The 16,295-nt window shown below is 47.8% G+C and overlaps 1 protein-coding gene across 4 annotated transcripts in view; it reads right to left on the reverse strand.

The window, feature by feature from the left end:
• Window positions 1-14,505, reverse strand: part of TEAD4 (TEA domain transcription factor 4) — a 65,972-nt gene extending 51,467 nt beyond the window's left edge. For 3 of the 4 annotated variants that reach the window (XM_039869153.1, XM_039869151.1, XM_039869150.1), the window contains exons 1-2: window positions 14,355-14,489; window positions 13,786-13,898 (exon numbers count right to left, since the gene is read on the reverse strand). The gene's annotated coding sequence lies outside the window, so the exon portion shown is untranslated. Of the gene's footprint in view, window positions 1-13,785; window positions 13,899-14,354 lie in introns of all 4 variants that reach the window. The other variant, XM_039869149.1, reaches the window with a different exon arrangement.
• Between the last annotated feature and the right edge of the window lie 1,790 nt (window positions 14,506-16,295).

A 16,295-nucleotide genomic window follows, 5' to 3' on the forward strand; every position in this document is an offset into this window, starting at 1 on the left:
CGGTCCCTTTCTCAGCATAGACCCCACTGCCCCCACAGCCTCTGGTGAAGATCCCAGCTGGGAGGTGCGGGGTTCCCAAGGTTGGTGTGAGTGAGGAAAAATCCAGAGAAGAAAGTTGCCTCCAATTTACAGGTGAAGTGCCCTGCCAAAAGTACGCACAGCTAGTTGAAACAGGGGCTGGAACTAAACCTTAACCCTGCAATTTGATGCTACACAATTACAACTACCATGACCGGCATCTGGAGGATGAGAGAGGAGAGAGCTGGTCCCTAGGAAGGAGAGGAGCAGGTGACCCACATACATGGTTAAGCAGGTTCCCCAGCCAAAAGAATCCCTCCCTGTTTATTGTCTTGCCTAACATCTTACCATTAGTGCATCAGCCCTTTGCGTCTTTCATTCATTCACTCAAAGTTGTACATTGAGCACCTGCTATACGCCAGGCTTTGAATACCGAGTCACATATGTTCAAAGCTGTACATTGAGCACCTGCTATATGCCAGGCTTTGAATACCATGCCAATGTCCTTCAATCTGAGGGGTGGGGTGGGGCAGGGGTCCAGGGTTCCCTGTGAAGATGTAAATACAGTCAATCCTTATTATATACAGAATATTCACAGAGTCCATATCTGCAAATTCACCTATTCACTAAAATTTGTAAATCACCCAACCCTACAAAAGATTTGAGATTTTGTTTTCCAGCAATTGTTATCAGTTTGACTCAAATAAACTCTTATAAAAACTTTTAAAAACGTGTAACCCCCAAATCAATGCTTGTGGTGCTTTCAGTCATTTGCAGACATGAGCAAGTGCTGAACAGCCAAAAATGTGAGTCACTCACGTTCCCAGCTGAGGTTGAACAGGGCTGCGCTCTGCCTTCTGGTCTCAGCTCTTACACTGTAAACAAGTGTCCTTTTCATGGTCTACTTAGTACCATGTTCTCCCCATTTTTGTACTTTTTGTTATTGGTTTTGCTGTTTAAAATGGTCCCCAAGTGTAGTGCTGAAGTGCCATCCAATGTTCTAAGAAGGCTGTGATGTACCGCATGGAGAAAATGTGTTAGATAAACTTTTTCCAGGCATGAGTTAGAGTGCTGTTGGCTGAGTTCTATGGTAATGAATCAGAATATACATTAAATAAAATGTCTTTGAGCAGAAACAAACACAAAACCCAGGTTATGAAGTAATCAGTTGATGAAAACATTGCACCAGAGGCTTACAGGAACCTAGCCCTAGAAACAATTGTTTAGTGTCTGCTAACTCAGGATTCTCGGTGACTTTATAAAACATAATGACCACAAATAACGTGTTTAACGGGAACAGAATTTCTGTTCGGAACAATGAACACTTCTGAAGACAAATGGAGATAATAGCACAACACTGTCAGTGTACTTCCTGAAGCTGCTGAACTGTACACTTAAAATGGTTAAAATGGTAAAATTTATGTTATGTAATTTTTTAAAAAAAGATAGAAGAGGAAAAGATGTGGACAGAGAAGGGGAAAAGGAAGCACTTCAGGAGACCTGGGCCTAAGATACAGGAGACAAAGGAAAATGGCCTATTTGTAGCTAGAAACAAAAAGAGACAAGACAGAAGAGTTCCTAGGCCACAGGCAGGAGACTCCCTAGGGATGAAGGAAGGAGAGGGAGTGGAGGAGAGGAAAACAGCCCAGCAGAGAAATGGGCCGGGTGGGGCTGGGCTGGGCCATGTACTCAGCTGGAAAAAACTGACCCCAGTGTGACTTTAGAAAGCTGGCCAGGGCTTGCTGGAGGCCAGAAAAGGGCCATTCTCAAAAAAATCATAAAACCACACAAAACCTAGGTGTCACAAAGCCTGAACTCCCATCACCGGAGCACCTGCCTCTTCCTGTCCCAACCGGCGTTAAGGTCTGGGGCAAGCTTGGCAAGCATCTGGTCCATTGTGAAGAAGCTTCAGGGCGGTAGGACCTGAATTAAGATGTACCTCTTCCCAGCAACTTATTTAACCTCCCTAAAGCTTCCATCTCCTCATCTCTCAAAGAGGGAGAAGCTTTGCTGTGCAGAGAGATAAAGGATTAAGTGAAACAAAACACATAAAGAACCAGGAACACAGCGTCCACTCCCCCCCACCCCACTAACCTTTTAATGTGAAAAGTTACCACATCTTGTTTCTTGACAGGATAAGAATGGGGAGAAGGTGACAGAAAAGAAGGCAAAAAGAGGACCCCCACAATCCTACCCAGTGTAAGACATGTTGAAACCACAGTCATAAAGAACCTACCTTGTCAGGCCTGGCCTGGGCAGGAGAGAGGCTGAGGACAAGAGATTCAGGCCTGGGCTCTGGAGTCACTCCTGGGCTCAGATCCTGGCTGGACCTCATGCTGGTCCAGTGTCCAGTATCCCTGGGCAAGCTACTCAACTCTCTGAGCCTGTGTCCTCCCAAATATATTCCAGAGGTGATGATGTTATCTCCTCATGGTACTGTCTTAGGATTAGGTTCAGTTGTATCCATAAGATACAGGCACAGAGGGTGGCTCTTGGAAGGGCTCCTCAATCATGAGTGATTATTGGACGGATGATGGAGGGGGCAAGGACCAGCGAGAAGTGATTCCTTCTGGGAAGCCGTGGAGAGAAGCACAAGAAGAATGAAAGACAACAAGAGCAGAGACAAGTAGGTAGAGAGGGAAGCAGGCCAATGGGAGGTGGTATCTCAACAGGGAGGGGATAGTAGGTAGCTCAGAGATGAAGAGGAGGGAGATAAGATTCCTGAGTGGATACAGGCCCTAAGCCCTTGGGGTAGTAGCAGTCTCCGTCCATTCTGCAGACCCTCCACCCCCAGAGGGCGGCATCCTATCCCCTCAGCTCTCCAGGAGCTAAGACCTGGGACACTGCCCCCAGCCATCCCTTCTAAGCAGCCAGGGATGTGCGTGTCTGTGGGCCTAGCCCTAACACATTCAGGAAGTGGGTCACAGCAAGTGGGTGTCCACAGCCCTCCACTCCCCACCCCACCCTGTGGCTGCCCTGGAGCCTCTAAAGGGGCCAATGAAGCTATGATGAAAGTCTTCAGGCCTCAGTACAGTGCCTGTCACAGAAGCCCCTTCGAACAAGTTCTCAGAAGGAAGGTGAATTAGGCCCCAAGCTCAGCCTTGCTACAAATTCGTGGTGCCTCTTGAGCCAGTTAGTTGCTTCCCCTCTTTGGATCTTAGTATCTCCACTTACAAAGAGAAATGGTGGAAAAAGTAGAATATCATTTAGCAACAATAAGAAATAAGCTACCAAGCCATGAAAACACAGAGGAATATGAAAGGCATATTACTAGTGAAAACCAATCTGAAAACCAATCTAAAAAGGCTATATATTGCATGATTCCAACCATACAACATTCTGGAAAAGGCAAACTATAGAGACAGGAAAAAGACCAGTGGAGGGATGAACAGGTGGAGCAGAGAGGATTTTGAGAACAGTGAAACTATTCTGTATGACACTGTAATGGTGGATACATGCATGTGTGCATTTGTCAAAACCCACAGAATGAACAACAGAAAGAGTGGACCCTAATGTAAACTATGAATTTTAGTGTAAGATGTTAACAGGAGAAATTGGGGGAAAAGGAGGAAACTCTACACTTTCTGCTTAATTTTTCTGTAAACCCAAAACTGCTCAAATAAATAAAAGATATTAATTAAAAAAAACAAAAAAGGTAGGGAAAGTAAGCCTTTTTTTCTTCTCAGGGTCTTTCTTTAGGATTCTTAAATAAAGCAAAAGTCGTGAAGCTACTGGGGAGGCAAAAGCACTGAACCAAACTAGTTGGCATCACTTAAGTAGGCCTGTCCTGTGCAAATTCAGATCTCAAATAGAGAGATGAGTCTTTGCCTAACAGGACTTGCCACTGAATCCCTTCATGTGGCGATCCCTTCTGGGGAACTGACAGGATCTGAGTTTATACACACAAGCATAGTGTGCTGCTCACCAAGTGCTTGTTCTCCAGACGTGGGGTGGGTATGCCCAACGAGCTGCTCGCACAGAGAGACACGAACATGCTCCACCATGCCAGGACCACAGGGTGCACAATACCAGGCATTCGCGCAGCACAAGGCACTCCAGACAGAGGCTCTGGGAGCATGCCCTGCTCAGGTGGAAGGAGCCGGGCAGGAGGTATCAGTCCTGGGGAGCAGCCCACCAGTGCCCAGAGCATCAGGGAGCCAGAGGAGCCTGCAAGGCCCTTGGGGCAGCCAGCATTAGCAGCTCCAGGAAAGCAGGATGCCCTCTTCACCTTGGCCCTACTCCCCACCCCTAGGTCCTAATCATCTCTGGAAAAGACCTGCTCCAGGGAACAATGAAGACTCAAGCATCTGGACAGTGCCATAGCTCCCAGGATACAAGAGTGGAATAGGTTGGACTGAGCATAAAGAAGAGACAGGAGGCAGCACCCATCCTACCCTTGGTTATTTTTCATAGAATAATGTTCTTCCATCTCAGAGCCACCTTGCCTGGACAGGGATAGACATGAGGATTGAGATGCTCTAGAAATTCCAATGGCATGGCCCGAAGCCCTCAGATCCTTCGCTGAGGTCACCATCACAGAGGACTCACCCTGACCCAGAAAATGCACCCCACTGATTCTCTCTTGCACCAGCCACACTCCCACCCAGAGGCTTACCCCTGCAGCCCTGACAATTGCCCCACCTCCCATTCCAAAATGCATGGTCACCCAGTTTGGAAACAAGGCCATGTAAGTGGTTGATACCTAGGCTGGGCACAAGCATTTGTTGTTCTGGATGGCGCCAGCCCAGCCTGACCCAGCCGGCCATGCAAAATAGACCAGATGTAGCCAGCCAGCCAGGGAGGTGCCCAGCAAACCAAGCCACCACCGGTGCCTCTTATTCTTAAGACATGCTCTATGGCAGGTGCTAAGCCGGGAATAGACTTCACAGAATGCCCTCTTCCTTCCTATCTCTTTCATAGGTTATTCTCTGCGTGTTACCCCCATCCGGCACCCCCTTTGCCCTCGAAGAAAAAGGCCAAGGCTTAGGAAACCAAACTCTTCATCTTGCTCTCAGAGTCTCTCACACCCATCATCTTCTTTTGGAGATTTTCTCCCTAAATGAGTTTTCTACAAAAATTTGTAAATCACACATCTGACAAAGGACTTGCATTCAGAATATTAAACAACTTTCAAAACATTTGGACTAACACTTTACCGAAGACGTTATATGAATGGCAAATAAACACAAAAAAAGATGTTCAACATCATTAGTCAGTAAGGAAAAGCAAATTAAAACCACCATGAGATTCCACTATACCCGTATGTAGAATGGCAAAAACAAAAACATAAAGAAGCCTGACAACACCGAGTGCTACTGAAGATATCTTATAATGGAACTCTCATGCTTTGCCAGTAGGCATGCAAAATGGTATACTTGAGAAAACAGTTTAGCAGTTTCTTAAAACATTAAACATACATGTACCATATGACCCTGCACCCCCACTCCTAGGTATTTACCCAAGAGAAATGAAAGCCTGTGTTCGCACGTAAACCTGGACACAAATGCTGACAGCGGCTTTACTCATAATCAACGAAGGCTGGAAACAACCCAAAAGTCCTTCAACCAGTGAATGAATGAACAAATACACGGTAGTACATCCATCCACACAACGGACTACTACTCAGCAATAAAAAGGAATAAATTATTGATACACACAACTTGGGTGGATCTCAAGGTATTATGCTGAGTGAAAGAAGCAGACCTCAAAGTTACACACTGTATAAGTCCATCTGACATTCTTGAAAAGGCGCAATCACAGGAGTGGAGAGCAGATCAGTGTTGTGAGGGGACAGCATGGGGAAAGAGGGAGGGATGGATAAAGGGGCAGTACATGAGGGCACTGTTCGAAGAGATGGACCTATTCTGCATCTTGATTGGGGCGGTAAATACTCAACTTGACGCATTTGTCGAAACCCATAGAACTGTACACCACAAAGAGTAAATTTTGCTGTATGTAAATTTAAAAATAATTTTTTAAAAAGTCCTCCTTATTCTGCCCAGAGGGCCCAGCTCAAATCTACTTCTTTCATAAAGCCCAGTTATCTCCCCTCCTCTAATTATTTCATGACTATAGCCCTAAAATCACTATTTCTTCTCTATCTTCTCATAGACATTTCTCCCTCTTTCTTCTTCCCTCTCCCCCTCTGTCCTTCTCTTACTTGCATACAGAGCAATCAAAACCCTACCCATCCCACAAAGCCAGCTGGGTGCCTCCTCCTCCTTGAAGCTTTCCCTGACCGCTCCCAGCCCCATCAGAATGAGTCACCTTTACCAGGCACCCCCTTGGCATTTGTTTATGCCTCTAATTGGTCCTTCTTTCATCTAGCAGGTTATCAGTACTTGCTATTCAGTCTGTCTCCCCAGCTGAATGGCAAGCTCCATGAAGACCAGGACCAGGTCCTGATCCCACACTCCCCCCATTGCACCCGACACAGTCCAGGCACACAGTGGGTGCTGTGAACACTGTTGATTGGCTGAGAGCAGGCACAAGCGGAGGGGGCTAGTGCCAAGAGAGGCGGGCTGGCAGTGCTGGGCTGACAGTGTTCTGAAGAGGGTATCAGAAGCCACTGATACAGCTTTATTTCTAATCTTGCATAAGCGGCACAACTATTGCTTAAACCTTCTAGTGCTAGAAGTGACCTCCCCGCCCATTCCAACATCAGGTCATGCAATTTACAATGGAGCATCTCTGAGGATGCTTTTGCTTCCTCCACGCCACCCAATACAATTCCAAGCCCCAAGCAGACAGGTGTACAGGACACACCTGTTGAAGAACCAGAAACTGTCTTGTCATCAGGGTACTATCATTTCTCACTTCCAGAAGGCAGGCTCTCTGCAGCAATAGCAGATAGGGTCCGTCTTATCTGAAGTCAATTTCATTATGCAGAACTACGGGGTACAGGCGAAGTGGACTGGTAACACCATAGGGCCATTCTATGATTATTTTTTTCCAGGCACATCACCAGCTTCTCCTTTTTACAAACTCTAGCTTGTCCAGGGTTTATAAGTTATTTACTTGATAAACACTTATACAGTGATTAGTATATGCCAGGCAAAAAACTAAGTAGTTAATAAACGTTGACTAGTTTAATCTACACATCAACTCCATGAGGTTGGTTCTAGTAATATTATTGTCCCCATTTTGCAGAGAGGGAAAATAAAGACACGTTAGAGTTAGATCATTTGCCTAAGGCCACATAGCTCATAAGTGGCAAAAAAGGGATTCAAATCTAGGCAGGTTGGCTATCCTGTCTAAACTCTAGCCATTAGCCACGGATGGCTACTTGGCACTTAAGTGGCTAGTCCAAATTGAGATGTGCTATTAAGTGTAAAATAATATATGCTGGATTTTGAACACTATGCATGAAAAAATGTAAACTATCTCAATTTTTTAAAACTTGATTACATGTTTAAATAATAATATTTTAGACATAGTAGTTTAATAAAATATATTATTAAAACTCACTTTACTGCTTTTTTTTTACTTCTTAATGTGGTTCCTAGATTACTTAAAATCACATACCTGGCTTACATTACAGCTCTATTAGACAGCACAGCTCTGGAGCCTGTACTCATAGCCACCACTCCATGCTGCCATCATCTTCCCCCTGCCCCAACCTCAAGGGCGGGGCCTGTCCCTAACACCCACTGGTTCAGCTTGTACAAAGATGATGAAGAGCCAGGCAGTAACTCCCACAGCTCCCCATTCTGTCTCCTCTCTCTAACCACTCGGACCCTGCCCCTTCCCACCCCACATCTCTCAGCCTTGCCTCCAGCTTTACCTCCCTCCAGCAGGAACCCAGAATGTCAGAGTGGGAAAATATCTCCCACGTCGCCTAGTGCAAGCTCCATTTGCTGCATGTGGAGAAACTGAGACCCAGGACCACACGGAGGAAGCAGTGGCACCAGAGGTCATTTCCTCACCCAGTGCAGACACTTTCTCCAAAGCATTCCTAATAAGTTCTACACATAAATTCTATGTAGTTCTATGTGGTACTACACAGTAAAACTGAGTTCAGAGCAGATGGACCTGATCTGCTATTGCTGCAAAGAGGACGCCTTCTGGAAACGAGAAATGACAGCACCCTGATGACAAGACAGGTTCCGATCCTCATCCAACCTCTAAGACACTCATACGTCAGCAAGCTCAGTACTTAATAGGTGAAGGTGTGTCCACCCTCCAAAATCAGACGTGGCTCACAGAGCTTAGTGAACTAAGATTTCACTTTCCTTGATGAAGATCCCAGCCCACTACTAGCCACACAGGCTCAGGATTTAATAGGCGGGTAGGAGGCAGGGGAGTCAGATCAACCCAGGTTCAAACTCCAACCCCAGCATTATTCTCTGTGTAACCTTTTTCCTCTTCTGTACAGTAGAGTTGAAAAAAAAAAGAAAAAAGAAAAAGCAAATCCTATCTCACGGAGCTGCTGTGAAGATTAAAGGAGATGAGGTAGGCAAAAATGTTTAGAATAATGCCTGACACCTAATAGGCACTTCATAAATGCTAATTTCCCTTCCCCTTTCTTTGCCGTCCAAAACGCCCAAGTATGTTTTCCCACAAGAACTGATAGTAAGTTCCTGTTCTATACTTATAAATGATGTTTTGAACTTAAATGCAGGATTTTATATTTAAATCTATTAGGTTTCATCTTGAGGAAAGTATATATGTTTAACATTGCTAGATATCAAGTCATTTTTAATGTCTAAAATTTGAAAACAATTTTTAAAAGTCCAGTAGGGTACAGTTAAATAAGTTAAGGTGTATTCATATAAGGTAATCATTTTCAGGTCCTTACAATTATGACTTTAAATCATTTTTTATGACATGGGATATTACTATATAATATTCAATATGGAAAAAACAGGATAGAGTATAACTGCAATTATGTTAAAATATATAGATTTGCATGAATGTAAATTTAGAGAGACATATACCAAAATATTAACTATACTCATCTCTAAGTTGTGGTACTATGTACCATTTTGTTTCTCCTTTAATTTATAAAGATTTTCTACAATGAGCATGTATTAATTTTAACAAACAAAATTTCTTTTTATTTCATATTTCTGCTTAATCTCTGCATTCTAGTCAATTCAGATGCTTTCAAATCCTGGCTCTGCCATCCAATATGCTTGCTATCCTAAACACCCACAGAACTGATAGAGGACAAAGCCAAAAAGAAAGCTCTGTGACATATTACTAGACCTCCCCCAAAGGTGACATGAGCTCAGTACCAGTACCCAGGGTCCTCTTTCAACCAGCTACAAATCCAGCTGACTGCTGTATTTACTTCTCTTGAATCCAAGAAAATCATTAGACTCAAAGTTCTTACTGGACATTTCTCCACCCAAATTAGATTATTTTCCAAGACTTGGTAAACACATGTTGGCTACTAGTTATCTCAACTTCATTTTTGCAGTCCCTACAGACTGTTCAAATATCTGACCTAAAATTTGGCAAGGGATCAATAAGAAGCTCACCAACCTCCCATTTCCACGATCTCCATCTTGCCACACTGAAGAACTAAATCAAGACAGCATTTGTTATTTTGCCACCTTTACCTCCTCCCAGACCCTGGAGTGATTCTGTGGTCACTCCTGCAGCTTCTCTCAGGACCCCGAAACCCGACCTGTAAGAATGTGGCAATCTGCACTCAAGAAAAGCAATTCGGTGTGGTCTGGCTCTCACATCTCCCAACCCCTCCCTAGCCTTCTTGTAAAGTCTGTTCTACCCTCACAAAGATGAAGGCGAGATAAGAGCGCTCTGCCTCCCAGAACATTCCACCACCTGCTTCAAGCAGGAATCTCCCCCTGCCTGTCCTGTGTCTACTTGCTCTGCTTGTGGCTAAAAAAAAAATCCCTCTATGTTATCCAGCTGACCCAGGCCTGTTGTCGCTCCACCCAGAGCTCTGCCCACTGCACAAATCACCTCCCCAGTCAACTATTACTCAAGGCTCAAAGCCAAGGTGGAGATCAGCCAGGAAGAAACAAAACTAGCCTTTTATCCTACTTGGGATGATTCACACTGTCATCTCGGGGGGCCTGAAGGGAAGACGAAGACCTGGTTATGGCAGGGGTGAGCTGGGCACCAGCCGAGGCTGGCAAACAGCAAACTCAATGCCTTTGCTAGTAAGACACAAAGCAGAATGCTCAGCCAAATAATGGGTTCTAAGCAGCTCAGGTTTCAGTGAGTCAACAGCCCCCTTCAGAGGAGAGGCCCACCCTATGTGTCATTGGCCCCTCCCCAGTGCCCTTTGCACTGCCCCCAACACCCTGCCCTTCCTTTCGGCCGGATATGCAATCCCATCCCCCCCGCAAAGGGTCACCCTGCCTTTGCACAGCTCCCATTTCCTGCCCCTGGTGACTCCTCTGAAGTCTATTGTTCCCATGAAGTTTGGGTCAAAGGAAGCTGAGTCCCCACCCATGGGGGCCCGCCTACCCTCAGCACCCAGCCAGGGAACTGGCCCACACTACAGGGAGCAAGGCCCATCCTCCTGCCTTTCCAGGAGCCTGCCAATATTAAAAGCAGGAGGTGTGGGCACAGATCTTAGGGACGGAAGTTCTAGCAGAAAAGTTCCCAAAGACCCAGTGGCTACTAGCCAAAGGTTCCAGGACCATATGACACAGGAGGTAATCAGAATCTCTCTACTATCTAAATGGAAAACCCAAAAACAAGGGAAGAACCGTCACTTCGGAAGAGGTCAAGGCAAAGCTGGAATTAGAACATAGGAGGTGGAGACTCTGTGCTGCCCGAGGACAAAGCCCTGCCCCCACCTCCACCTGGGCCCCTGAGCCGGTTAAACCCCTGGGGGAGGGAAGGGGGACTGGAGAGCAGCTGTTCAGCTCCAATTTCAGAGCTTTAAAGGGAGCTATCATCCCAAACCCTGCCAACAAAGGGTCATGGGGGGCAAAGGAAGACAGGCAAGGTAGAGCCACCCTTACAAGTCCTGAATTTCCCACTGCCCCCAGACTGACCTCAACTCAGGAAAGGCAGTGGAGCAAAGTGCGACCCACGTTCTCCACCTCCACCGGGAGGAGAGAAGCCACAGGTTAGGCAACAGGTATTGATTGCCCTGTGACAGCTGCCGGCCAGCAGCGCAACACTCCAGAATAGAAGCCACAGGAGGCTGTAACATCTGCATCCCAGGAGATCTCAGAAAGATAGAGACCCTTCTCTACCTGGCCGAGTCATGATCAGACAAGCTAGGAGAAAGGAGGGTACGTTTTAAAGACCTCTTGAGGGCCTCTTCCAGAGTTGGCATTCTCAGATTCCACAGTTCTGTACTTTCTACTGGAACGAAGGGGAGTATTTCTATCTCCTAAAAACCTTATCTGAGCCACAAGATGACAGACATCGCCCAGGCCAAACTGTTCCAGCCTCCCCCATGTTAGATGAAGGTGGCTAAGGGGTCTGAGCTTTGGGATCCACAGAGCAGGAGACAGAATGCAAAGTAAAAACAGTGAATTCTAGTCCCAGGTCTGCAACTCACTAGTTGTGCAATCTTAAGAAAGTTACTGCCCTATAGGGGCCTCAGTTTCCCCATTTTTAATATAGGGGAGTTAGATGATGAAATTGGAGTGTCCAATAAATGTTTAGCAAGTTTTCTCTGGAATTAGAACATAGGAGTTGGAGGCCCTGTGCTCCCCTGTGATAAAGCCCTGCCCCCACCTTCACTTGGGCTGCTAGCTACCCTGGTTCCTAAGGAAGAAGAACATGGTGCAGGCCCTAGCCTACAGTAAATGTCAGATTCATGTTTGCTACATAAACATGAATGAACAGGGCAGGGTTTATCAAAGGGTGTTCAAAGGAATCCCAGGAAATAAAAGGTTCTATGCTTGGGGACACTGGCTATTGAGTCCCCAGGATGTGTCAAGCACTGAATTGAATTTTCAAATTTTGCAAACATTAAATTTTCACAACAAACTTTTTGAGTAGCTATTAATTAAACCACCTCCCATCAGGAAACAGCCTGAGAGCCTCAAAGGTCCAGTAATGGTCCAGATTTGTACCCAGGTATGTCTGACCCCAAATATGTACCCTTTCTATTCCATCAATAGAGCCTTTAGATCAGACACCTTGAAGCCCCAGCTGCACACCTGACCCAAGGAGATGAGAGAGTGAGGAGGCTCCCACCAGAACATCCGCATCCTCAGGGTGCATGGAGGAGCAGTGACCAGAGTCTCCACCCCTCTGAGTGTCTTATTCCTTCCTTCCAAGAAGCCCTAAACACTATGCACAGGTCATCATGTTGTGGGATGCAAAGCTCTGACGTCTGCCTGTGCTCCCCACTCCCACCCCCACATTCTATGTTGCATCTGTTGATATCCTAGGCATTGTGGCTCTCTCTCCTATCCGGTTCACTCTAAAATGTTTTGGATAGTAAAACCCCAAATGGAGAGACAACAGAAAGCAAAGCAGAAAGGAAGTGATAGGGAAACAGACACCCAGTAGGGTCTCTCCACCAGTCAACCAGCAAATCAGAGGCAGCCCTTCCTCCCAGGCTGGTACTGTGGCCTTTACAGAATGAACCAGTCATTCCCCTTGCCAAAGGAAACAACAGAATGGTCTAGCAAATTATAAAGAATGAAGTCACCCATTTGACTACCTGACAGCTCCAAGGAGAGTTGGACCAGTAGAAAGTTCAGGTTGATATACATTGATTCCTCTTTGTCCTTGGGGACAACTTTAAAAATATTGTCTACACAAGTCTCAAGATTCAAATGGTCTCCTCCTTCTAGGGGGTCCAATCCCACAATCATCCCCAACTCTTAACTATCAATAACCCATCGCATCAACAAGACAAAGATCTCAACTTCCTTTAGCCTTCTATCCGCTTATTCTCTAAACAGTTTCAGGCAAGAACAGAACCCACTCTCCCTCAAAATGACAGCTCCTTCCAGCTCTGCCCAGTCCAGGGTGAACAGAGCCTGAGGGCCACAAGCTCCCAGGACTACAAATTATCCCTGCACACATATAACCAGAGGCACTGTCTCTGGTCTACCGTTACAGGGAGGAAGCATAGTCATGCCCAGAACCAACATCCTCACAGAAAAATACACACTTAGAGACAGGGCATTGCACAAGGACTCAGACACTCATACTTTCAGACAGTATTTTTCTCAACTGGAAATACACTCATGTTCGACACAAACAAATACACCTACTGGAAGCCAAGGTGAGTCATATGTGAACAGATACCACCCTCACATACACCCAAAGCTGAGGACACAGGACAGTCAAGACTACCATCACATGAGCTCATTAGACACCCACTCGATCTGACCAGAACCCCCTTTATACACCTGTGCACAGAGGGCGTGTGTCCTGGAAAATGTTCGCTTTGGGGTTTGGGAGTTCAGCTCCCTAGATCCACTAGTCCCCATCCTGGACACATCAGGCTTCTCAGCACCTGGGGAGCAGGGTCTTTTTATACAGATCTCCACCGCTCTCGAAGAGCCTCAGCACTTAAAACAACCAACACACCTTCCTCCAGGGCTCTGTCTTCCAAACCCGAAAAAAGTCCAGCAGCAAAGAGGCATGGGTGCGGGGTCTCTTCCATCGTCGGGGTTCTCAGTTCTACCTCTGGTCCTTTCAGCTCCCCAGACTCCCTTTCCCCCCACGCGCCTCATATCCCACCCCGACCCTGAAGTCCGCACAGCCTCCACGTGTCCCTCTCACTGCCTAGTCAATCTTCACGCGTCCCCGATGCCTGCCAGCTGACGAAGTGCTACCGCCTCCCGGCACCTCCCCTCCCCGCAGCCTTACCCGTCCCAGGGTGCGGGAAGGTGGGGCGGCTGCGCTAAGCCAGTTCCACGGAGCCCGCCCGCCAATTCTTGAAGCCGCGGCTCCGCTGAGGTCCCGGGCGGCGGGCGCAGGCTCTGGAGGGACGACAGGGGGTCAGCGCGCAGAGACTGGGCTCCCGCCCCAAGACCCACACGCTGGGCGGGGAGGAGGGCGGGGCTGAGCCGACCCCGCGCCCCGGAGCCCAGCTCGCCTCCAGCCGGCCGCGCGCGCCGAGTGGAGTGGAGCGGAGCGGCGCGCGCGGAGGGAGGAGTTTTCCCAGGACGGGACTGCCGGGAAAACACGGGAGATCCCTATTCCTGGAGCAGTGAGTCAACGGCCAGAGGAAGGGAGCCGGGGAAACGGGCCGGCTGCGGGGTGGAGCGACGGTGGGAAGCCGGAGAGGGGTCGGGAAGCCGCGGACGGAGCGGGGAAGAGAGAGGGACGGAGGACGCAGCGCAGCCAGAGCCGGGACGTCCAGGCGCGAAGGGGCGAGGCGGAAAGAAAGGAGTGAGGAGCACGCGGCTGGAGCGCGCGGCGGGCCCCGCACTCACCTGGCGGACGAGGCGGCTGGCGCTGGAGCCGGAGCTGCGGGCCCTCCCACCCCCAGCCTGGAGTTTGAAAGGAGGGAGCTTGGAATGTGCGGAATGAGGGCTGGTATGAGATGCGCGCAGCTGAAGGAGGGAGCCGGAGGGAGTGGCGGCCCCGCCACCAGCCCCTCGGGGAGGAGACTGGGACGCGGGCGGGGTAGAGAGGGCTGCGGGGCGGGGCGGAGCCGGCGAGGGAGGGAGCCGGGCGGGGGAGGGGCGGAGGCGCAGAGCTGGCGGCAGGGCCTCGCGGACCCCCAACTTTGACCTCTGTTTCTGGATCCGGCCTTAGCCGCTCCCCCGCACACAAACTTTCCCTTTGATCCCTCGGCCCAACTCTTCCTCCTCTCCAAGTCCGCGGTTCCTGGCCCTCCGGGCGGAGTCTACGACTCTCTTTCCGAGGAGCTGAAAACCTTCCCCTTAGCCGGGGCGGGGGTGTCCCGTGGATGGACCAAGCTCCGGCCTCGTGCCCTGCCACCCGCTGCGTCCCCAGCTGCGAGCCGACGTCCCTTTGCACAAGTCTGCCAAAGGCCGGGACAGGGGCGAGCGCCCGGCGCGCAGGAAGAGCTGCTCCCTCCGCGTGGCTACCACCAAGGGACACTCACTTCTGGGGACCAGGAAGCAGGAACTAAGGACTCTAGTCCCAGGTCCTCTGCCAGTGCCCCCTCGCGTGCCCTCCCCAACATTATTAGTGCTTCAGTCCTCCTAGCTTTTGCGGATCCGCAGAGTTGTCACTACAAAGGGTAAAGCGAACGAGGGAAAGGATACTCGGTGTGAAGTCAGTATGGTCTGACATGAGAGTAACTCAGTGAGTATGCAGCACATATTATGTGTCCACCAGGTGCTGTGAAAACAGTGATGAAGAAAATGACCTCTGCACCTACCCTCAAAGAGCTTATCATTTAGCTGGGAAGACTGTGTACATGCAAGAGCATTGGCATAAAGTGGGAGTCTGGGTTTCAAACACATACCAGAAGAGTTTAGTCTCTTGTGGGGAGAGAGGTACTGGGAATGCAATGGGATCCCATTTGGTGGTCTTCAGAACACCTTGGCTTAAAGCACTGTGTTTTCACAAATCTCTTGTCATCCACTTTGTTGGGAGGTTGAAAGCAAAGGACTTTTGTCTTTTTCCAAAAATCAAATCCAACCTCTGTGGAGTATTATCACTTAACCTTGAATTGCAGTAGATGTCCAGATCTTATCTCCCTGACCAAACAGAAACTTCCTTGAAGACTGAGTAAATGTCTGATTTATCTTATCTTTCACCCAGCACCAGCATGGTGCCTGGGATAGATAAGTGCATAAAAAAAAAAAATTGAAAAAGTGAAAAAAAAAAAAATGCTACCACAGAGGATATTGGGGGAAAAAGTGCTATAAAAGCCGAAGTTGTTTCCAAGAGAGATGTTCCAAAGGTGTTTTGAGTAATGACCATCGCTGGAGGAAGTATCCAGTCCCATAAGAGGAAGACTTTGAAGGCACCAGCTCTCATTTGCATATATAAATTCTGGTATACTTGTTAAATAATGAGTCACACCAGGCCCTGCTCACACCTCATACACATGAAAAGATTGCAATACAGGACAGTATACAGGCACCAAATGAAGTACAAACTGTAAGCACTAGCTATTTAATGTAACAATCATTGGTTGAGTGTCTTCACTTTGAGCTCCCTGCCCTGTGCTCAAGAAGTTCACAATCTAGATGGGAAGAGAGAGAGAATTATATAAAGTTCAATGGGAAACCAAGGTAAGGAACAATGAAATCCAAGTTAATGGAGGTGACATTTGATCTAGCTCTTGAAGGATAAATGAGAGTTTGCCAAATTAAGACTGGAATACCCACAAAATTATGGTAGCCTGTACACAAGGGGTCAGGAGAAGTCTTATAACCTGGTGTGGCTGGAGAACA

The sequence above is a fragment of the Pteropus medius genome, unplaced genomic scaffold, assembly GCF_902729225.1.
Source record: "Pteropus medius unplaced genomic scaffold, Ma_sr-lr_union100, whole genome shotgun sequence".
Classification (NCBI taxonomy): Eukaryota; Metazoa; Chordata; class Mammalia; order Chiroptera; family Pteropodidae; genus Pteropus; species Pteropus medius.